Below are 22907 nucleotides of genomic sequence, written 5' to 3'. Positions count from 1 at the left end.
GATTTCTAATCTTAAATAGATTTTACCATGTATTTATGTGTTTAATCTTGCTTCTTGAAGTTGAATAGTAACTTTAAAGCAAGTCCTAAAATGTGTTCGGGAAAAAAACCGTTCAAAACTTGTTCTAATAAAGATTCAAGACACAAACACATGCACACGGAGTAAGCTCTCAGTGGGCGCTACAGGTCCTCATGTGAAAACACGTGTGCTGTGTGTGTAGGTGGATGTTTTGAAGCAGTGGGGGCGCTCAAACTCTCCATTTTTCTGAATCGTCTGTGGCAGCTTTTTACAGTGAGAAAATCAAATCGTCCGAACGGTTAAAAACAAGAAAATATAAGCCTACAGGTTAAGAGAGGAGCGCAACACAACATTCAGCTTGTCTCACTGCTTGAAATGCGATCCAAGTATAAGGTGGAGGAACATTTAAATTACACTGAAAGAATGATCCGGCATTCAAAAGTGATCATTATATAAATGTGGCATCTTTTAATATGTTCTTTCTGGTTGCTTTACTGCAGCACAGCTGCTGCAGGAACAAATAAGCGTTGTATTTTCTTACTGAGTTGTATATAGCATTTGTATTCTATTGTATATATTATTCTATTTTATTCTATTGTATATAGTATTTTATTTTATTGCATTCCAGTGTTTTCTAATTTCTGCTACATAACTTTGCACATAACTTTGCACTTTTGCTGTAACGAAACAAATTTCCCACCTGTGGGACTAATAAAGGTCATCTTATCTTATTTTAAATACAAACCAGACCTGTCCACAGGTTGTCTCTTGTCTTTGCAGAGTTTCCCCCCTAGAGGGCGACCCAGGCCAGGGTTTTCCTCCCAAACGTTGCCAGATCTATTTTTATTCCACCGAACGAGTCACTTAAACCTTCCACGGTGTCTTTTTTGTCTCTCTTTGTATTGCTGCTCGTGTTCAGGCGCATGGAGGAACACTGAGATCCGGGCAAAGAAAGTAATAATATTCCTAAATCACTCACCCCCATAAGCTTCGCCCCCTTTGTCATGACTGAAGGTGAATTATTTACCACCCGGTCTGTTTGTGTCGGTCACTGCTTGCCATGTAGAGTGCTGGTGTACTCTAGAAAACTGCTAATGGTCCACGAATAACCGACATAAATGTCTGTGATATAATGGCTAGCACAATTTCGTGGTAATGTACGTTTTCTCCCTTTCTTTATTTCATTATTTTTCATTTCTTGAAAAAATATATTTACACTAAATATAGTCTGATCGTTTCTGTTTGCTCTTACTGTACCGTTTTTGTCTTTATGTAGCGTTTATGGTCTAAGTTTATGTTTATGGTAAGCCGTTGGGGCAGAGTTTGGTTGGGGACAGTAGGGGGCGCTATGAGACCAAGAAAAACCCTCCCTTCATTGATCGTGACCAGGTATTTCCCAAACCAGCCTGCCAGCCGCCAGCCAGCAAATGCCTGGCACATGCGTTTTGTGTGGCACGCACGCACACACACGCACGCACACAGACACCAATGACGGAGCTGAAAATAATCAAATGGTGGAGGAGGAGTGGGCGGCAGCAGCGGGAGAAGAAGCGAAGACGACCCTCAGAGAGAAAGAGAGAGGGAAGGAGCGACTGTACGAACCCATGTGAGAGTAGAAGTAAAGGTAAATCAACAGTCTTGAAGCTCTCGGTGGAACTCGATGGGTTTCCTCACTTCATTAACAACCTTTGAGAGGGGGTGTTGTTGGTGGGGTGATCAAGTAAGGCCTTCATACCTCAACGGAGCTGAGACCAAATCTACACCTGTCATAAATGGGTGTGTGTTGGTAAACATACTGCAGTTAAGCTTATTCCGTGTATTTTATTGTTTACTGCTATGAGCATATATGACTTTGTGTATTGTGTACATTTAATTGTTGCAGTTCTGACAAATGTACTAGGTTGTGTCGTGGCACCTTGTATCATGACTTTTAACAAGCTCCTTGTTTGTCCTCCAAGCTCCACTCATGTACACTATACGATGCAGAATTGTGATTGACTGCAGTGGAATTTTGTTTGTGATTATTTTTTCAGGAATGCATGCATGAAAAAAGAGAATTTAAAGTTTGAGTATAAACTGCAGCAGCTGCCTCTGAAGTTAAGGAACAGACATGAGGGAGAGCAGTAGACAGGAAGACTGCTTCTTGGAAGTAAAGCAGTTTATCAGGTTTTTTCCTCTATCTATTCTAATATTCAAGTGTCCTCTCTATACCCAACAGCATGAAAAGCCTCACATGAACTCTAAATTTAATTTATAGGGGTGCTGTTTAAATACAGAAGTTAGAATGGGAATAAGAGTGAAGGGGATTTTTGCGGGGGTAAGAACATTAAGACATTAAGAATGACCAACCAAAGGTATCTATGAGAAATCCCCTGAAGTAATAAACTTAAGTACTCCCCACTTTTGGCATCAAGCATCATTAGGTTAACTCTTTAATGTAAAGAAATATCCACCACAGATGACCGTTCCTGGATTTTCACCCTTCCCTGCCCTCATGAATGTCTGTGTGCCTAACGAGAGCTGTCCAAGGTGCTGAAGCTCTCTGGGCGTAGATGGAGCCTGAAGAAGTTGTCTTCGATGCTGAAAACACAATGTGTAAGATTTACCTCAAACTGCACCTAAAAGAAGCTTTGCTTGCAGCAACTTTTTTTATTTATTCAATTATTTTTGCTCTGTGACAGCAGATTTTGACTAAATTGTCGTGGAACGGCTCGAATTTAGAGGACAAAATTATGTGTCTTTTCAAAGTGTAGAAGGTGTGAGTTTAACAACAGTGTGCTCATCCAGAATAAAAGTGTAGTTTGATTCTTTCAGCTGTCACCTGCAGACTACACTTTCATTGCTGTTGCCTTTTTTTCAATCACACATATTTTTCTTCTTAAATCTTAAATCTTTTATCTCATCGCCCTTTATTATTGGAATCGTGACAGCCCTAACTGCAGCGTCCCTGAATTAATAAGGTGTCAGTGGCAGAAAGCACGCCGGAATGTGCGTGCAAAAATAAATCACTTGTGAGAAGGGAACTTTTTCTTCCCTTTAGAAAAAAAGCCCGCACCGTCCGCCCCCTCATGTACAATGCTGGGAATAGTAACAGCACTGTGAGGCTGGGCTAAATATAGCAGCCAGTGAGTGTTAACATGTCAACTTCAGCAGGAGTGCAGAGAAGCGGCTGCTACACGTGTGACCGCTGTGGATGTACACAGTTTCGCTATAAATACTAACTCGCCGTTCTCTCCGCTGCCGTGTTTTAGACGCACGCCAAGCCCGGGGAGGGTTTACATGTGTGTGTACGCGAAGGCACGCTTTAATCCAGTAGGTCGCAAAAGACAAACGCAAATGGCCAAACAGGCAAGGATGGCTTGGCTTTTTTGGGCAATCAAGAGAACCTTTAGACCCTATAAGCACTACAACCAAGAAGCACGCATGAAACATTTGTAGACAAGGGAATGGCTTATACGCCTCACAACAGAGCCAAAGTCGTGCTTTAGGATGTAAAAGAGGGGCATATATCGATTTCTATGTTTCTCGCTTTTGGGCCCTTGGACCCCCCCCCCCCCCCCCCCAAAAAAAAAAGAAAAAAAAATATCAGGCCGTAAAGCGACAAGATGACGTGCATCATCTGCAGGTAGGAATTTGCTTACACTATCCTGTTAATGAAAGATGTGTTTGAAAATATGCTTTCTGAATCTGTGTGTGTAGGGGTGGTGGGGGCATGAGGGGTTTATCACGAGCTCCTTTCAGAAAAAAAAGGTAGTAAAAAAAAAAGACCCCCCCCCCCCAAAAAAAACCAAAAAAACCAAAAACAAAAAAAACTTATGAGTTCTTCTCAATCGAAGAGACTTGTGCAGCAAACCGTGTATTTATTTGTGATGGAAGGAGATTTAACCCCCCCCCCCCCCCCCCCAAACCCACCACCACCCAACTACGTTACGTAATCTAGCATGTGAATGTCAAGAGACAGAGCGGCTCGAGTAGAGACAGAGACAGAGAAAAAGGAAGAGAGAGAGAGTATTGGTCTATGCGTACAGCTTCCAACCCATACCCAGGGAACACTATGTGCTCTGTAGTCCCGTGAGACTTAATATGTAAGACACCCCTCGACCCCTGACCCCATCCCCTCACACCCGCACGGTCATGCGTGTGCACATGGACACGACCTGGAGATTCCAACGGCACGGAAAGTATACCAACCAGAAATGACAGCAGCTGAACAGGTTTCTTCAGCGTTAAACTCATTTGTCTGTCCATTCACAGACTCCGCGGGAAGAAAAGAATTCTGTGAATGAGTGAGCGGGAATGGGATGAATGAATGAAATGAGTGAATGAAGAGCAGCGACAAAGAAGAAGAATAAGAACTAGAGGGCGCGCTTAGCTTCTGTCCCTTTTAATGGCTTCTCTCTCTCTCTCTCTCTCTCTCTCTCTCTCTCTCTCTCTCTCTCTCTCTCTCTCGCCCCCCTCTCCTTTTCCTCCTGCAGAGGGAAGTGCGCCTGCACGGACCATAACCAAGCATGGAAAACAAACACATACAGTACACACACGACTGATGCTAAGGATGCCTAGCGTTATGTGTGTGTGTTTGTGGTGGTGGTGTGTGTGTGTGACAGAGAGAGTGAGAGTGTGGGAGGGGGGTGTTCTATAAATAGCACTATAACTCTGCTTCCATTGACATCATTTAGGCAGGAGAGATGGAAAAATAAATAGGTGGCAGGGAAGGGAGGGGAGCAGAGGGTGCTTAATCTGGGCTTGAAATTCAAACAAAACCTGGCCAGCCATCCCTGTGTACACACTCTCAACAAAAAATGGTTCTACACAGTAAACATGGAAATGCATCTTCTGGTCTAGACTCTCCTTTGATTTTGGGCTTCATTAAGTTTTTGAACGAATCATTAGAACCAGAAACTTGAACTGCCGTCACCCAAATGTTACATGGATTGTATGCTACCAACCATCTGCTTGGACCTGGCAAAATAAATAAATAAATTGCGATATATATATATATATTTTTAGATCCTTATTTTTCTCTTAATTTCACTTCAAATTCATACTCCTTTATACATTATCTTCATTTTTTATTTATGTTTAGGGCATTTTTTTTAGACAGACTTATATCAAGCCGTCTTTCTATATTTGTGATGGTTGCAGTGCCTAAAGCATTGCAACCATCTTGCTAAGAATCTTTTGCAGCCCTCTTTTTTTCCATGTGCATGCTTGCTTTCATCTCCAGGGCCCAATAGTAAACATCAGATCAAAACACCGACTGTTTCCTAGAGAGACTGCAGCCCCCAAGTTGAAATGGAAAGCCATGAGACATCAAACAAATTAAAAGGACCTGTGTGTATACAATGGATACACAGCCATATACACACATAAGATCCAAGTGGAAAAGATGAGGGGCCATCACACACCCAAAGCTGATGTTTTTGGAAGGTATTATTGTTGACATGCCCTAAAAGGGGACAAGGCGGAGGGTTGAAGCTTTATAGGCTACAGTGAGAGAGTGGTCTTTTCATTTTGCTCAAGACTAACATTTCCTCTCAAACAGCCTGAGTCGTGTGTTTATGTTATTATGGAGGAGGAAAGGACAGCACACCGTTTTTTCCATGATTGGAGTGTCTTAGTCACACCCAGGATCACTCTCTGTCTTTCTATCACTGTCGTCAGCCTTGGCACTGACCCCTGAGTGCTGCGTGACTTCCACTGGTGCTGATGACGTCTTCTGTGATACATTTCTCCCCATGTGGGTTCCTCAACATGTCCTGTGATTACACATATCTGAGCCCCACATCCTGTACCTGTGACAATACTTCTTTCCATGTTGTTTCATTTTGGATTTCTTATTGGATAATGAAAGGAAACATTTCATGCGCACAGAGGTTGAAGGTTAGGTGCAGCTACAGAACCTCCAGAGCAAAGATTCTTAACCTCCTATAAGACCCGAGCTCTTCCATTGCATACATTTGTAATTTATCTTTGATATTTGGGCATATTGGGACCCAATGAATGTAAAAACAAAGAATTACTAGATTTTTGTTTTTAAGAAAAATGAGAGCCACATATGAGGATATTCGTTTAAAATTTTGATAGAACAGTGGAAGTATAATGTCCTCGTAAGTGGATATCAGGCCCTTCCAAAATCTTGTATTTTGGTCTAGACAACCCAAAATGTCATGTCCACATATATGGACGCCAGGTCCTAGGAGGTTAAGGACACTTAAGATGACCTATGTTTTCTTGATAAACCATTAATCTGCCATTTCTTTTTGGTAGTAACTTAAGCTGCTTAATGACACATTCACAAATTTAGGTGAAGATATAAAATCTTTCTTCCCTGTTGAAGATTACATACCTCACCTTCCTCCTCCCAAATAGCACTTACACCCTTTTTTTTTTTTTTTTTTTTTTAGAATATTTGGCACACGATTTCTCACAGGATAAACCTAAGAATTGTAGTGTTAAATTGTTACAGTGTTTGAATTATGTGCTTCTCAGTTCAAGATGATGAATCATAAGGTCTAATTCAGTTGTGATAGTGAAGTATTTTAGCCATGGTCTCTTGGTTTGCCTCTTTTTCTACCTCTTGTCATCACATTCTCTCTCGTTCGTTTTTTCCTTCTCTTTCATGCTGACTTACTGAAGGCTGCGTGAATGGCAGAACAACCTTTCAGAGGAGACATGAGTCTAAAAATTCTTAAACATCATCTGTTTGCATTTGTGTGCTTTATAGCCACGCATGTGTCATTGACGCAAAAGTTGGCAATTACTTTTGATATCCTTAATGTTGTATAATGACAACAAAGATAGCAGCTTGTTGTCAAAACTTACTGGAATTTCTACTGATGCTTAATGGAAATGTTGTTTTTGCCCTCTGTGCTGGTTAAAATGTCCCACTGAAAACAGGACAGTACCCTTTAGAGATCCAGCATCTTAAAGGACCTGTTAAGTGCTGACAGTAACAACTGTCCTGTGGTTGCAGGCATACATTAAGAATTTAAGCCAAAGTTAAAACAGTGAAAACAATCAGTCCTATTTTAAAAGGAGTTGCCTAATTACATTGCTAAGTGTCCCAACAGGCTGTAAAATTATTGTTAGTGAGACCTGTTTGTCTCTCTCTATTTCTGTCTTTCTGCATGGTGTTCCGTCCTTGGACCTCGAGAGCTGCAGGTTAAATGGGGAAAAGGTTGTCAACATAGTCAGCTTGAGGCTGGAGGATATATTTAGACTGGAAAGACCAGAGGAAGGCAGGGAGAGACAGACAGGCAACAAGGAGGGAGAAATTCATTTTTGACCCACTTTCTGAAGCTGTTACTACCTGTATATCTTCTGAATCATTTGTATTTGAATCAGTGTTCTGCTTATTTGTGCTGTAATTTATCCATGCCTATTTGTGTATTTGCGGCAACAGTGGCTAATAAGGGTATATGAAATTCAGTTTGAATTAGAGTTCGTTTTTTGTGTCTCTCCCTCCCCACTGTTTAGCACTCAGACATGAGGTGCCGGGTCTAGCGCTCAGCCCCAGTCATGGTGGTGAATGGGGGTAAAAATCTTCGAATAAAACATGCTGGCACATCTCATCCACACCTACCCACCAACCCCCCACCCCAAACGCCCCAACCCCAAACACTCATAAGCCCCACCCCTCTCTTCTTGCCAGCTGAATTAATCTGATACTATTTTTGAAAGACAGTGTTTCTAAGGGATACCTAATGACGCAATGACGTCAATGCAGGTCAATAGCACACTGCTGGAGAAGAGGACCAGGGAGGAGGAGAGAGAGAGAGAGAGAGAGAGAGAGGCACAGAGAAATGGAGAGGGGGAGAGAGAAAGGAGTGGAAGAGAGGTGCTTTCAGATCTCGTTGTCGAAACACCCAAGACAGTTCCCAGTGTTTTTACACTGACTGTTTTTCTCCTCCTGAATCATTTATTCATTTTTTATATACTTATTTTTTTTTGAAATTCCAATAACTGCACGAGCTTTCAGTCGGGCTTACCCTGCACCATTCATGCTTTCCGTCCCTGTCTGGAAGTAATTCACACACGCAGACCAACGCACGCCTACGCATAGACAGTAAGAAAAAAAAAAAAGAGTATTTGGCGTGAGGTGAATCGTGTGGCGCGCCTCCCCGAATGCGTGAAGTCCCCCTGATTTGGCGGGCTATTTCTATAATCAGGCGCACATTTGTAACTCTGTGCTCTTCCCCTCCTGTCCGGCTACCACCGCCACCTTTACATTTCCAAACCCCTCACCCCTCCCCGAGACCATCCATCCAAACCCACCGTTCTTTTGAGCAGGGTCCTTGAATCTTGAATGCAAACACCAAATATTTTACCCTCCGACAACAACAGGGAGAGGACGCGCAACGGACTGACTTTCTCCATCCTGGCGAAGGAGGAGAGACTGTAGGCTGCCCTGTCCCCCTTTCTGCTCAAATCATGTATTCAAACAGAGTTTATAAAGACACAGAAAGCAAGAAATATTGCAGGTAAGTTTTTTCTGTTATTTGTTGCGCGAAACCCAATTCGTGGGCAGCTAGTTAGGGAAGTTTGCAGCCTGACCGTGCTTGGATATTTTGGGACTTAGTCACCCCCATCATAACCGGTTGATCTGAAGACAAAGGTAACAGCATTCTCACGAGACGTTCTGTAGTGGCAGGGAACGCCATCCAAAGTGAGGTTCGCCTTCACTGGGACTCAAAAAAAAAGACCGCAATGTTATGCAGATCATTTAAGAGGACGTATTCATTGTTGCCTATCCGTTTACATGCTGCTTGTAGTCGTGAATGTTTGCCTGCTAAAGCTTAACCTCACCACTTGTCTTTATTCCCTGCAAAAGGGATACTCAGCGCGACTTTTTTTAAGGGTCATTGCAGGGGATGCCGTTTGGTGTCTGCGCACTGATAACTTTGGGAACGTTCAGAATAGGGTATTAAAAATAGCAGTGAGACGTTTTTTTTTTTTTTTTTTTTTTGGTTGTGTCTGTGTGTGCATACTGGCAGCAGATGGGATTTTGCAAACACTCAAAGAGAGCGGGCTGCGGTAATGCGTAGGAGTATTCACGTGTTGGGGATCCTCTGCTTCAGGCTGCCTGATCTACTGAGATGCCTAGTAACTACTAAGAGATAGACAGAGAGGGAAACTTTGGGAAAAAACACTTTTTTCCCCAAGGCTGTGTTTACATAATCTGTATATATTTATGGATTTTTCTTTTACGGCCTCAACAACGGCGTTCTCCCCCGTCGTGACAAAGAAGTAGAACTGCATGGTAGATGCTCATTCGTGAGTATTAGTTATAAACTTATAGGTTATGGGTCCTTAGTCCTCCACTTGTAAACAACTTTCTGCAGCGGACTTGCGTCAGCCCACACGTGTCGCCAGCTGCCTCGGAGGTACATGCTGTCTTGTTTTCTTTCATGGCCGCGATATAACCGCATTTGTTAGTCCCGTGAGTCTCAAAATGCTACTTGCATTCGCCGGAGCAACATAAGGTGGCGTCGTTATAAAACTCAAGTCTGGGAGGGAAGTTAGAAGATTCAGCAGAACAGGCAGGTTGAGCTGCCCTCACATGGCTCAAACAGCGACTGAGCTGTTCAGCACCACGGAGAGCTCCCTGTTCGTTTACGCACTCACATCCTAAGGTAAATTAGAAACTGTGGTCCAAAATGTTTAATGACGTGAAAATAAACGCATAAGGCTGTTTTATTTTCTATAGTTTGTTATTACTTCTTTGATGCTGTGAAAACGAATATTTTAAAGTTGTGCCAATGCGGAGAGGTTGTTACAGGTTGATGATAAGTTTACCTCGTACAAAAAGCGGTAATCGGAAACTGAATCAGTAAGTATTTTGTGTAACATTTGGCTTCAAGTCAGCACCACTTCACCTACGTTCATTTGTGTACACATTTTGAATATCCTTGACAAAAACTTGCCACAGTTACTCTGTGGTTTCAGACTGTCATAGATCACAGTTCTCTGGATGCCACACCATCGGTGCCAGGACTTTTATTTCTTCTGGTTGCCGTAGATAGTTCTTTATATCCTTGACTTTATGGTTGAACTCGTTGGCATGCGGGGGGGAGGAAATGACTCAACGAAAACTGCTTAGAAGCAGCTAATCGCCTCGAGTGGCTAAAGCCGCTGCACAGTACTGTTCTTTTGCCTTAAAGGTCGTTTAAAAGTGAATCTTTTGTACTTTGTGCAGGTGTGGCCGGTAAAATTGAGAAATCCATTTGACAGACTTGGTGTACAAAGATCTTTGTGTGGTTTTTGCAGAAGGCACGCCTCCTGCCTGTGTCGGAGTAGTTGTGATAGTGAAAGGAACAGAAGGATGAGCAGTACCTTCTCGTTGTGATGTGAACTCGGACAAAAAGTGTGTTGTGTCTTGGTTTTCGCTGGAGTCAGGAGTTCCGGTTTTTTTTTTTTATGTTTTATTTTTTTTTTTATTTTTTTTTTTGGAAGGGTGGAGGTGGTGGGGATAGACAAAGTTTGGGTTAAAATTAAAGGAGGTTCTCTGGTTGGGTTTGTCGACACCACGCGGTGATCACCGTGCACTGCGCTGGCAAACCTTGGCTTCATCTCCCACTGACACTGCTTATTCCTTGATTGAATGATTGTAGACCACTGTATGTGCTCATACGTGCTTGCATGTAGTGTAGCCAATGTTTGTTTTGTGTGAGCTAAATCAGATATTTACTTGCTGTGTCATGTTTTATACTCATACATTTGTGATAAGAGCCAAAGAGACTACAAAATACGCAAAGAATAAAACTCCTTTTTTCATTTTTTGATTACTCGGGGTGCATTTTTGTCATCTCGGTATTCAGGATATCCTAAATCCCTTCTCTGAGCGTGTCCCTATACATGCATTCGCCAGCAGTCACGGACATACAGTTGGCCTACAGGCAGGGATAAAAATAGCACAAACCGATGCGACGGGCGCAGCCCTTTTCTCTTTCAGAGCCGACTTTTCTAGGTAGCTGCCACTCAGTTGGTACTCACTGCCTTCATTTCTAAAACCCTAGCACCATCCACCATAGGCCAGCCCGCCCCATCGGATAAAGTCTCGTGAATGTCCACGCGGCATGAGTGCAGATGGACGGCCTGGTGCGCGTAAAGAGGGTCTTACAGTAAAGATGTTATAGATACAGAAGAGGGCTGGGAGAGAGATTGAGCATACTGTGGAGGGAGGTTTGTTTGTACACCTTTGCACCGACAAGTGTGCGCTCCCGGGGGTTTGTTCCGTGGGCGAGCGGGGTCTGGTGCGTGGGCATGACCGGTGGAAAACAGGAGATTAAGGTTGTGTTTTCCTCTCCTTTGCTGTAGAGATACGGGTGTTTTGCCCGCCAAATGCACTGGATGCTGGGATATAAATTCTCCAAGACCAAAACAGCACCGACACTTGGTGTGTGGGGAGGGGGGGGGGGAGACATGGGTGGGAGGAGGGTGGCTGGAAAGCCAGATGCTTAGAGGAGGGTATTCACCAAGAGATAACCTACTCTAAAGCTGCAGTTTCCACGAGTCCATACCATATTACCCACCAGTATATCCTCGTGTTTTATCACTCATATTTTTTCCTTCCACATGGCAAATTTTCGAAGAGAGCTGATGACAGAAAGGCAGCCTTTAATCAGACTCTCCGGGCTGTAAAGTGAGAGAATCTGAACGTGACGTCAATGCCTAGTAACTGACGCAGCCCTTAGAAAAAAGAAAAGAAAAAAAAGGCTTTTTATTTATTATTTTTCGTCTTCTCGTCAGCAAAGCTTAATTATTAAATATAAGAGTGCTATGTCGTATGTCGACTAAAAGAAAAAATAAAATCCTTCAGGGACCGCCGGGCAGTCCGTGCTGATCAGCATTTGGACCTATTTAGCGTTCATGAGTTTCAGCTGCTGAAGTGACACTGGGACGAGAAGATTCTGAAGAGGGCGACAAGACATCAAATATTGTCGATGGTAATGGCAGCGTCGACGAGTTCCAGATTTCAGTTGTTAGGTGCTGAAAGTGGCGTGTTTTAAGGAAGAGACGGACGTGGTGGTGCTGTTGAAGGCACGCTGGGTTGAGAGGGGGGGGGGAAAGGAAAAAAAAATCACTGCAATGATGCAACGGAGGGGACTCGGGGATCTTTGCAGAGTTGGAGAAGCAAAATTAATTTCCATTACATGCTCTTCACGTAAAGATCCCAAGCAGTGCCTTTTTTGTGGGTGTTTTTTTTTTCTTCTCCTTCCTTGTACTGTGACCTAAAAATAGCATCATAGTTTTGATCGTGCGCCAGAAATAGACAGACGGGTATCACTTGTATAAAAAGGAGGCGATCCTGAGCAAACTTGGACGTGCCACTGTAAGCCTACATAACAACAAATGGAGGACTTAATCTGTTGCATTTCTACCAGACTCTTGTTGCGGCTTCTTCTTTTTTCCCCTCCCTTTACTAAAATCTCAATTCTTGTCTTTCTCTTTCTGCAGTGTCGAACAAGGACGTGACTGCAAACTGGTGAGTGAGACGTTTGCACACACACTTATTTAATTCCGTGTACTTTTTGTTGTGTGGTAATTGCTTGTGCATGCTGCCGAGTGTCTGTGCGGTTTCTATTCCTCCAATTTTGCCTTACACTTTGGCTCATGCACAAAAAATAAAAAATAAAACTTACAAAAAAACAACCCCTTAACTTACGGTCCTACGCATGGATTTTGCTGGCATGCTTTACTAGCCATGTTTGATTGTAGAGCCGAAGCAACCCTTCCTGCAGAGTAGGAATCACCCCTTTTAGTAAATAAGCTAGTGCAAAAACTCCCTTTGTCTATTGGCGCTGTTGAGTCTCTATCACATATTTATTTTATTCCCTCCCATCTCTATGCTTAACCGCGAAAGCGAGGGGAACCCTTCTCTGATGAGCGCTTAAGGACGCCTTTCCCCCCGTCTTCTCCCCCCCCCCTTTTTTTTAAAAGAGGAATCTTACTGACAGAAAAGCGACGCTGGAAGAGGAAGAGGAGGGAGTGATGTGAAGGAGCTGTTGCTGCAGCAGAGACCAGGCACACCGCATGGGGAAACCCGGGAGCTGTCCAGCAGCAATGGTGCTGAAACCACACCAAGTGGCAGTAGTGGGCTGTTGCTGGTGTGCTTCACTGTATGTGCGTTTGTATGGATGCGTGTGTGTGTTAAGGGGGCTTGTTGGTGTTGATCCCGGCAGCCAGAAGCTTTGTTTACTCCTGTTTGGAAACCAGGAGCTCGTATACTGAGCGAATCATCTGTCCTGGAAAGAGTATTGAAGCACCCCACCTTATCTAAGTTGCCCAAATCTACTAATGAGGGACACTCGCCGCCGCCACCCCCCCCCCCCCCCCCCCCCCCCAAAAGAAAGATGTTTCTAATACAGTTCCTCCAGCCTGTATAGTTTGAACTGGCTCGACGGATGCCATGGGCAGAGAGAAGGAGAGAAAGAGGTACAGCCGGACTGACTTGGATCAGCTCTTCTCCTGCTGGCGTCAGCCTCGTGATTTCCTGGCGTGCCAGTCAAAATCATAAAGGATATATTCTCGCATCCCTACCAATCCAGCGGTTTGAACTGAAAGAGTTTGCAGTGCTCTTAAGAGCAGTTGCGAAATAGCTGAGGGTTTTCTGTGGGTTTTTTTTTTCTTTCTTTCTTTTTGAGAGCTCTTCCCACGATAACTTTTCATCCCGGCGAGGGCTTCTATCAGAGCCATCTACTCCACGACAAATTGTGAAGGAATCAGCCCGTTTTGTTTAAGGTAGCTGTGTTAAATTAGCGAACGGAAAGATCACAACAAGGCTACAGGCGTCTGCACAGCTCTGCAGCCCGACTGGGGACTCGACGAGCGCGCTCACCCCGAGTCTGTGCACGACTTTGGCCAATTTCCTCAGTACATTTGCATTCTGGCTAAAGAGCTACAGTGGATTAAAACGAGCAAACAAACAAAAAAATAACAAAACAGATAAAAATCAACCAGCCACCGGTATTTGTCATACAAAAATCCCGTTCACCTGCGATACACTGCTCCACCTCTCCAAACCCCCCAAAAAGAAATTCTCATCAATTCTGTCGTTCTTCTTCGGGCAAAACCCGCAAATACGCACTCGAGGGACCATATTTTGCTCAATAATTCAACGCCAAGAGTGTAATTTCGGTGAAAAAAACACGGATTCCCGAGTCGTGACTGCTAAAGTGAGTAATGTGCGCGTTGGCTGCGTCAAGAGAGGCAGTCACTGTGCAGTGCAGACGGTGGGGGAGAATCGTGACTGACTGGGTTGCAAATGAAAAGACCACCCAATAAAAAAATATCTACACCGGGAGGAGGGGAGGGTGGGGGTAGGGGTGGGGTAGAGGGCGCATGGCGAGAGGGAAGAGGATAGGAGTCTGGGGTTGGATTTGCACTAACCATTGCCCCCCCCGACATTCCAAATACCTCCTTTCTCCATAAGCGTGTGATTAGTGTGTGCTTGCTGGGATGCTGGGAGCCAAGTTGAATGCAGACCAGTGTCATCAGTGATAGTGGGGCGGTGAAAATATGAGGGGGGTATACAGTAACTTCCAGGTGCATGGAGTTGAGGGGGTTATGTAGAAAGGGGGGTGGGAAGGGGGTGCACTGAAAGCTGCAACTTAGAAAAAACAAATTAAACATGGAACTTTTCCAGAGAAAAGAGGTAAGTTGTTCTTTTCATTTTATTTGTCCTTCCTCTAAAACGAAGATCATTAAAGATTCTTTCAACTTTTTGTATGTGTGAGGACGAGTGGTTTACGGTCGTGATTAACTCTTTGACTCCTGACGCCATGCTCAGCAACGTGTTGTTGTTTTTGTTAAGTTAAACATTTGTTGCTGTGTGAGCTGTGAACTACTGCAGTGAATCGCATGCCATATGGTTAATGTCATGTTCGCTTCCCACCTGTAAATGACTGAAGGATCGTAGGGACTGAATTTGTTACACGGAGACCCCCGTGTCGGTTTTTGCAGTGGTACCCTCCGGTGAACTCTGTAGGTGACCATGAGTCGCCTCAGATGCTACTTGCTAAGATGTGACGCGATGTAGAGGGCTGTACAAAGCTTGTTCGCACTTGTCCAAAGTCCGGTTGCTATTATTGTTAGCTTTGTTTTTGTACCATATTTTCGTTTGTGTGCATTCCCTCATTATTTTGTATACAGCTTGTAGCTGGCGCGTAAGGAAAGTCCAGGATGCCTTTACTTCTGATGAGGTGAAAATAGCTAATTTCTGTTGTCACGTGTCATGTTTATTATTATCGTCAGCGTTTGATACGTTTGTTATTTATCACACTATAAAACGCGTGGAGCGACGGTTGTTTTCGCAGTCTCGTTAGAGGCTCTGCAAACGCAAAAAGGCTGAAAAATAGAAACTGCTAACACTGACATAGTCGCATCAGAGTCGTAGATCCTAATATAAATGCATATATCCAAAGTATAAACTCTGCCATAGACCACAATTTGGTTAGCCATCTTTTTTTTCCTTTCTTTTTTTTTTTTTTTTTTTTTTCAAAAAGGGGGGTCCCTATATGAGCGAGAAGCCGATTGGCTGATGACGAGGTTTAGTTTGCTCCAATAAGATCCCTCCCTGCTCTCTATTTATTGCCAGCAGTTTACAGCCTTGCTCCCTCCTCACCAAGCGCTCTGGAGCGGCTGCAGAGCGCCAGCGCTTCACTATAGGGAGACACACCACGGACCAGGGAATATAATACAGAGCACACTGACAACAAAACGCATCGATGCACAGCTCCCGTGGATCACACGGGCTTTGCACATCCGAGCGTTTGGATAAAAAATAATTATAGCAAATAGGAGAAAATATGAAAGAAACAGAGTAAGAGGGGAAGGGGAGAGGAGAAAGGATTGGTTGAGAGACGAGAAGGGAGATAGAGGAGGATTTAAATTGGAGGAGTGGGGAATCAGAGCGAAAGGACCTTGGACAGCTCTCAGTTGCAGCAACCGCCTTGGCATCCGGAGACCCCCCTCTTTCCACTGTCTTTCTTTCTTCCATCCTTTCTCTTCCTAATGTGTGTGTGTGTGTGTGTGTGTGTGTGTGTGTGTGTGTGTGTGTGTGTGTGTGTGTGTGTGTGTGTGTGCGTGCATGTTGGAAGGATACACTCGCCTCGGGTTTCCGAAGGCTGGAGATATAATCAACCGAGTCGGGATGGGAGATAAATTCACGGAAGCAGAGAGCAGAGGTGTCACGGAGTCTCCGTAGGACGGCAGCAGCAGTAGCAGCAGCAGATAATGTCCTTCACGAATCTTTTTGCGGTCTGGGCTTGCTGTTCATAACTATTAATCTGGGAAGCCCTTACCCCAAAAAGCATTTGCGGAGGGCGCAATCGCCGCGCCGAGACACCGACATCAGAAGACAGCACTCTGGAATTTTACAATCTTTCCTTTTAAGGGACTTCTTTTATTTTTTCTACTCAGATTTTCCTTTTGGTTCATATTTGTCTTTATTTACTCTTATCGTTTTTATCATTGCCACGGCTGTGGGGTTTTTGTTATGTTTGTTTTTTCAGCCCTAAGTGTGTCCTTTTTTCGTAGTCAACAGTTTTCTTCTTTGTTAGAAATTGTGTCGAAGCTCTGCAGCCACGTCGCACCCAAGTTTTCTTCAAACTCTTGCGTGCCTTTGTGCTCATAAAACAAAATAAATAATACAGTTTTGGTAACAAACATTTCGGCGGACCCCAAACTTCGAGCAGTGTAACATCAAGTCATTATTTCAGCCAAACACACCCAAACCCAACCCCGTCGACCACGCTGAACAAGTGACAGCAGGCCCAGCAGGGCAGAGTGTAAACATGGGGAGACCCTTGCAAGTTGCACGTGGAGGTGTGTGTGTGTGTGTGTGTGTGTGTGTTCTGGAGGGTGTGGTGCTTGGACGTCACTGAACCCCTAACTCCCTTCAAAAAAGAAACTGTGGGAAACATTCAAACACACACACACACACACACACACACACACACACACACACACACACACACACACACACACACACACACACACACACACCTGTAAGCAAAGTGCATATGCAAGGGATTCCCCAACAAGACCATCCAAACTGGCAGATGGAGAGGAATAAGGAACAGCTGCATCCCTGTCTCATACACGTAGTTACTCTGTGTGTGTAGCGTCCGTGAACATTCAAACAGCCTCCTCTTTAACACACACACACACACACACACACACACACACACACACACACACACACACACTGAAAATGCACGTGTCTCCCTCACAGTTTTGTGAATAGTAGTTAATCCACCTCAAGCATCGCCCACCACTGTTCCCCTGTCAACGTTCCCCACAAAGAGCACACAGAGAGCCGGCCACGAACACGTCCTTCCAGTACGAACCAACAGATTACAAAATAAAAAATAAAAAAGATGAAAAAGATCAACTTTAGTCTCGTCAGCTTAGCGATTGGGTCATTATACTACCAACTTCAGTAGCACGAAACTATGGCTCATGAAGCTTCGTGTGAATGCAGTAAGTGGTTTCTGCAGCAAAAGTAGTCATGCCGATGAAAATAAAAGCAAGACATGAGCACCAGCTCTTTCAGAAGACACAGTAAAAAGAACGAAAGGAGATTCAATTCATTTTAGGGCGGAGAAGAAAAAACACACGCGACTTTGTGCCCTGTTTCCTCTCTGCTGTCCCATCACAGGTAAAGGGAATGAAAAGTGTGAATGATCAAAATCAAGTGTACTAATGATCCTAATAAATAAACATTTCCGCGTATTTGCAGTACAGATCCACAGAGCAGCAAGTGTAACCCTAGGATGGAAAAAACGGTTGGCTAAATGTGCTGAGTCCCACTCACGCTGACAGGAAAATATAGTTTCAAAAAACGAGGAAAAAAGTGTAGTTCAGGGAACAAAAACGACTTAATCACAAAGCGCTCAGTTGCGGCCCCGTGTCTTTTGGCTAAAAACGCAGAGTTCCCAGAAAAATGAACTGAGATGGGGGTGGGGGGGAGGAAAAAAAGTTCGTGACGTACTAGATAACCCACCGTGTAAAAATACATTTCCCAGAACATGTTTCTAATTTCGAGAGTGACGTTTGACCCAACTCTTGAGCAACGCATAGATCTCAACGAGGCACTCTTTAGATAATCCAAATTATCTAAAGAGTGTAAAACATAGAGCAGGATTAATGAACTGGCAATAAAGTGTAAGAAAGCATAAACACGTATTGAAACGACCACAGAGATTACGTAAAACAAAAAAGCGTGACCTCTGACCCTCGGACTCGCCTTCCGTTTTTCTGCCTTAATAGCCATAATGATAAAAAGCCACACCTGTCTACAAGAATACGGGGCACTGGCTTGTCTCCTGCTTTCTGGGTGGGGATGTGAATGAAAACTTATCTTGGCACCTTTCAAAGGTGGCTTAATTACTGAATATTTACTGCGAGGATTCGCGTCATTTCAGCGCGTAAAAGCGGTTTTCTCAATGGTTTGTGGTGGTGCGTCTGATGATAAGTTGCCCCCCCCCCCTCCCCCCGTCCCCAAATCCCCCGTTCACATTATGTCTTCCGTCTGTCCCTTTAGGCCTGCGAATTTTTAGACGATTAAGTCTCACCATGTGCGCTTTGTCCATTTGTCTTGCAGGAGAGAACAATGACAACATGAGTGAAGATGGAAACGGGGTGACTTAGGAGCTCAGGTGGACTTGACTGCTGCTGCTGGAGCCTTCAGCTGGGCGCCGGTGAGAAAAGGTGACCTACGATTTGGATGTATGCACCGAGGATCGACTGAAAGAGGGACCGACCGATCGACCTTCCTTCCTCCCCCTTTCCTCTGTCCTCCCTCACCTTCTCTCTCTCTCTTCTCCATCTTGAGACAGGTAATTGCACGGGCTGAAATGTGTTTGAGGATGACGTCAAACACAAATCACCCTTCAAATTGTGTTTTGCGTAAGGCTCGTAATGACAGCTCGGTGCATGTGAGCAAGAGTTGTGTTTGTGTAGGGTCTCGTGCTTCTAGATTTCTATCATTTATATGTTAAAGTTATCATGGAGCTTTAAGTCAAATGGAAAATAATTGCCGTGATCTTGTGATTTATTGAGAAGCTGGAAGTAGCACAATGTAAATTTGCACTATACATCTGCATTGTACTTTGTGTATTAGTGAGTTAGTGGTTTTTCGTGTTTTAGTTTTTGCTTTTTTTCTGTTTAATCTGTCACACGGGTCCGTCGTGCTTTTTAGCTATATCACCTCTATATGTGCAATAGTATGAAAGAAGCCCATGCGCAAGTTTTAGCTGTCAGTCTGATGTTGTAATTGTCGAGTTCACGTGGTTTCAAGAGAACCGATTAGATACTCAGTGGTATTTGTGGTATGGGTTTCACAGTTGGATGTCAAAGTATATGATGAGCATTTGCTTGTTTGTAATTTCTTTTATTTTTTTTTCTATCATAATCTATATTGGAGTTGGTGTGAGCGTGGGTGTGCTTTAATCCTGTCTATAACTTGCACTGTATCTGGCTCATACTGTATGTTTTTGGCACCAGAAGATGTAAATTCTTACCTGCTATGTCACCTCTCATTGTGAGTCATCATATCGTACACAGTTCAGGCAAAACCTTGGCGTCATGTTAGATTTACTTGCCTTTGTGATAACTCTGTAAAGAGGGGGGCAAAAAAGTGTCATCCAGCTTCTGAAAATCCATTGTTATTGTTGAAGTTATTATAAGTTATTATATGTTCCCACTGTAAACTGAAAAATGAGATCAAGTTAAATGTTATGGAGAATACAATCATGTCTGATCATGTGTAATGACTGGTGTTTGCCCTCTGGGTAAATTAGTTCTTCCCCATGGGGAACCTATGGAAAGCTTTATTTTTTCATCTCTGTTATATAACAGATGGTGTATTCAGGTGTTCCACAACTTTTTAGACAGGAAGTGGTAGTTCAAGATTGAGAAATATGCTGTAACTGTCAAAATAATAATATGGCTGTTTAGCAGGTGTAAGTGTGTGTGTGTGAGGATAAAAACCTGAAAATATGATTTTCACACAGCTTAAAGTAGCACAACAATTAGTTTCACAGCGCATTGCAAATTTGAATTTCTTACAGCTGTTTCTTTAGCCTGATATTAGTACAAAATTGTCATAATTTCTTCGTGTTCAGTAAATGATCATGGCTCTGAAAGTTAGGGAATTTCATGTGGGATACGTGTGTGTGTGTGTGTCTGTTTAGTCAGAAAGACATCTTGGTTTTTATTTGAACATATTTTGAAATTTCCATCTCCAGTACTTTTGCCTCCATACAGCAAACCTGTATGAAATAATTTATCATAATAATCTGCAAAATACACTATTTCTTTGGTGGAAAAATGTTGACACATAACACCAAGTCTAGTAAGTTGCTGTTGCAATTTTCTAATGCTGTGACCACAGCAGAACTCCACTTACCAGTAGTTTCCATTTGGGCGGTGTCAGAAATCTCACAGAAAAATCTCAAAAGCAAATACACCTGTGGTGATGATCAGACAGATTTGTGGGAAAATATCTCTATTTGAAATCTAGGCAAACAAACCAGTTAACTGATAACTTATGGCCTCAGAGTTCTCGTCACACCAAATTAGAATAAGGGAACGTCTGAAAAATATAAGCATCATTTTCTCTGAAAATTGGCATGTTCTTTTTCTTATTTTTAATCACACCACAAAACCATTTGATGTCTTAGCTCAGTGTCGTATGATGCTGTTGGGACTGTAGCCGTATCAAACTGTATGCTGACATTGCTTCCCCCCTCTTGTGCACAGAGAATCAGAATAATGTTTCAAACAGTAAATCACCACGATGGAAAAGTAAATTGGTAGGGGTAACAACTGGCAATGAAAAAATGTGATTGTGTTCATGCTGTGGAGTGTAACATAATTTGTCATGTGATTGTCACTGAATGTGTCCATTGTTTTAAAAAAACACAAGCCAAAAATCTCATCGCATTTTAAAAACTGTATACATATCAACTACAGGTCAAAATACACACTCTGCTGTGATCATATACTCATAATTTAATAGTCTACTCACCTTCATAAGAGTCACGTGATATATTTTACCTGAAATGAGTGGTGAGCATTTTTTCCTGACATCATCCCACCTGTGTATGACAAATCACAGCATGTTCCTAAATTTCCTCTTGTAATCTTTTCTGTTGTTAGCTACCAGTGCGGAGCTATATTTAGGGGGATGACGTCATGGTTAAAAGTGAGACCAAAGGGCTTTGAAGACATGTGCTACAAAAAAGAGGGAGTTATGTTAAACTCCGGATGCTAATAACACATCGGGTGTGTGCTTCATTATAGCTTCTCATCAAAAACAGATAATAAGCATTTATCCTTGAGGATTATCCCATGGACAGCAGCATCCATTTGGTTTCAGCAGTCTTGAAAACCACATGTGGATGCACTCAAAATTTATGTGGATTGACTCAATAGGCTAAGCTATCGTTCAGGGCTTTATCACAGACTGCATTTTATTTTTAGTGTAACCTCAATATTTGCCGTCAATCAACTATTTGAAATACAAACACTAAAGGTAGTCATGTAACAGAACTAAACAACAACAAATGGTTTTTTTTTTCATGACTTTTGTTTTTATCCTTCTATCTTTTTTTCCAGGGGGATTCATTCATAATTTTCATCATTCGTTTCGCAAGCAGGAAAAATAACCACGTCCGTTTCATATATCTATCAAATCTGTTTTATTCACAAGCGCTGTAAATGGCAGCACGTTTGTTCTGTCTACCTTATGCTGGACTGAAGCCATATCAATCTCACCTTTGAACATGGATGAGTTGTCTCTGTTTATTTGTGTTTCTGTGGTTAAAGATTGTAGCTTCTCTGAACAAGGCTTGTGCAGCTCCACATTTTCCTTGATGGGAATGTTCATAGTGGAAAGACCAAAATCCCCGAATGACATTAATTGATGCTAATAAAGAGTGTATGCCAAAGCCTTCCACTGTATATTTTCTATCACTGTCTCATAGTTTCTTAGAAAATGGTAAAAACCCAATGAGTGACATGTTTGCACTAAGCGACACACTCCTTCAGGATGAGGAAAGTGGCTACTGTAGTAAAGTTTGAGTCAGTCCTGCAAAGGCATCCCCTATGCGAGGAATATTGCATTTAGCAAAATGGTTTGTGTTTCAGTCTTGAAATGGAAATAGTCACCAAATAAATTTTTTTGCTATTCTATGCCAATTAATATTTGTTTTGGAGAATGAGAATAGATGGTTTACATTGAGTGCTTTTGTCTAGGCTACAGAAGCTTAGTGCTTCTGATACCTTTGATTTTGTTGATGCTATTGTTGATGTTTATTATGGTTATAATAATAAGCATGGATAAAGTTCGAGGGCAATTGCGGCAACACAAAAAGGAACTTTTAATATGAAACAGAAAATGATTCTCAGTCTGCGCAAGCTGTGCGATTTATTGACCTGTCCATCCATCTGTTGGGCTGCTAAGTTTTTTAAGATCACTATGTGAGCAGTGACAACTTCAGTGCATAGTTTATAACGCTTTATTTTAGAACTCAGTCAAATGTAGCACTGATATAAGTCACTAACCTAACCTACTATCCCCAGCTAATGGTTAAATTTGCATCCATTAGAGAGAAAAAAGGTTTCATAGGAATTTTTTATGCTTTCTTAAAAATGACAGGTGTATGTAGTCTTAAAACATGCGCATATGTTTTTACCATGTAACATCCTACAGTTACGTTCCCCACTTAGGAGGTGTAATAGTGCAAGAGACTGCCACGGACATCACTGAACTATCACCATTATGCTACATTAGTGGAAAAACCCCAGATCCTCCTTTAGATACTATTCTAATGGAATTTGGAATTTGAATTAAAAACAGAGCTCCTTAGTTAATACCTTCAAAA

The 22907-nt window shown here is 42.8% G+C and overlaps 1 long non-coding RNA gene across 18 annotated transcripts in view; it reads left to right on the top strand.

The window, feature by feature from the left end:
- The first annotated feature begins 7794 nt into the window (after positions 1 to 7794).
- Positions 7795 to 22907, top strand: part of LOC147325114 (uncharacterized) — a 59181-nt gene continuing 44068 nt past the window's right edge. For 3 of the 18 annotated variants that reach the window (XR_015130271.1, XR_015130272.1, XR_015130270.1), the window contains exons 1-4: positions 7796 to 8498; positions 12475 to 12502; positions 12958 to 13083; positions 18623 to 18857. This is a non-coding gene — a long non-coding RNA (uncharacterized LOC147325114). Of the gene's footprint in view, positions 8499 to 8873; positions 9651 to 11564; positions 11964 to 12127; positions 12350 to 12474; positions 12503 to 12957; positions 13141 to 13433; positions 13759 to 14600; positions 14672 to 18622; positions 18858 to 22907 lie in introns of those variants that run through there. The other 15 variants (XR_015130281.1, XR_015130282.1, XR_015130264.1 and 12 more) reach the window with 13 other exon arrangements.

The sequence above is a fragment of the Aulonocara sp. 'chitande type north' Nkhata Bay genome, linkage group LG7 (assembly GCF_057382095.1).
Source record: "Aulonocara sp. 'chitande type north' Nkhata Bay isolate Kocher_YH1m ecotype deep benthic linkage group LG7, A_spYH_male_GT1.1, whole genome shotgun sequence".
In the NCBI taxonomy this organism is placed as follows: domain Eukaryota; kingdom Metazoa; phylum Chordata; class Actinopteri; order Cichliformes; family Cichlidae; genus Aulonocara; species Aulonocara sp. 'chitande type north' Nkhata Bay.
The sequence above is the reverse complement of the archived record's forward strand: the minus strand, read 5'-3'. Positions and strand labels throughout refer to the sequence as shown.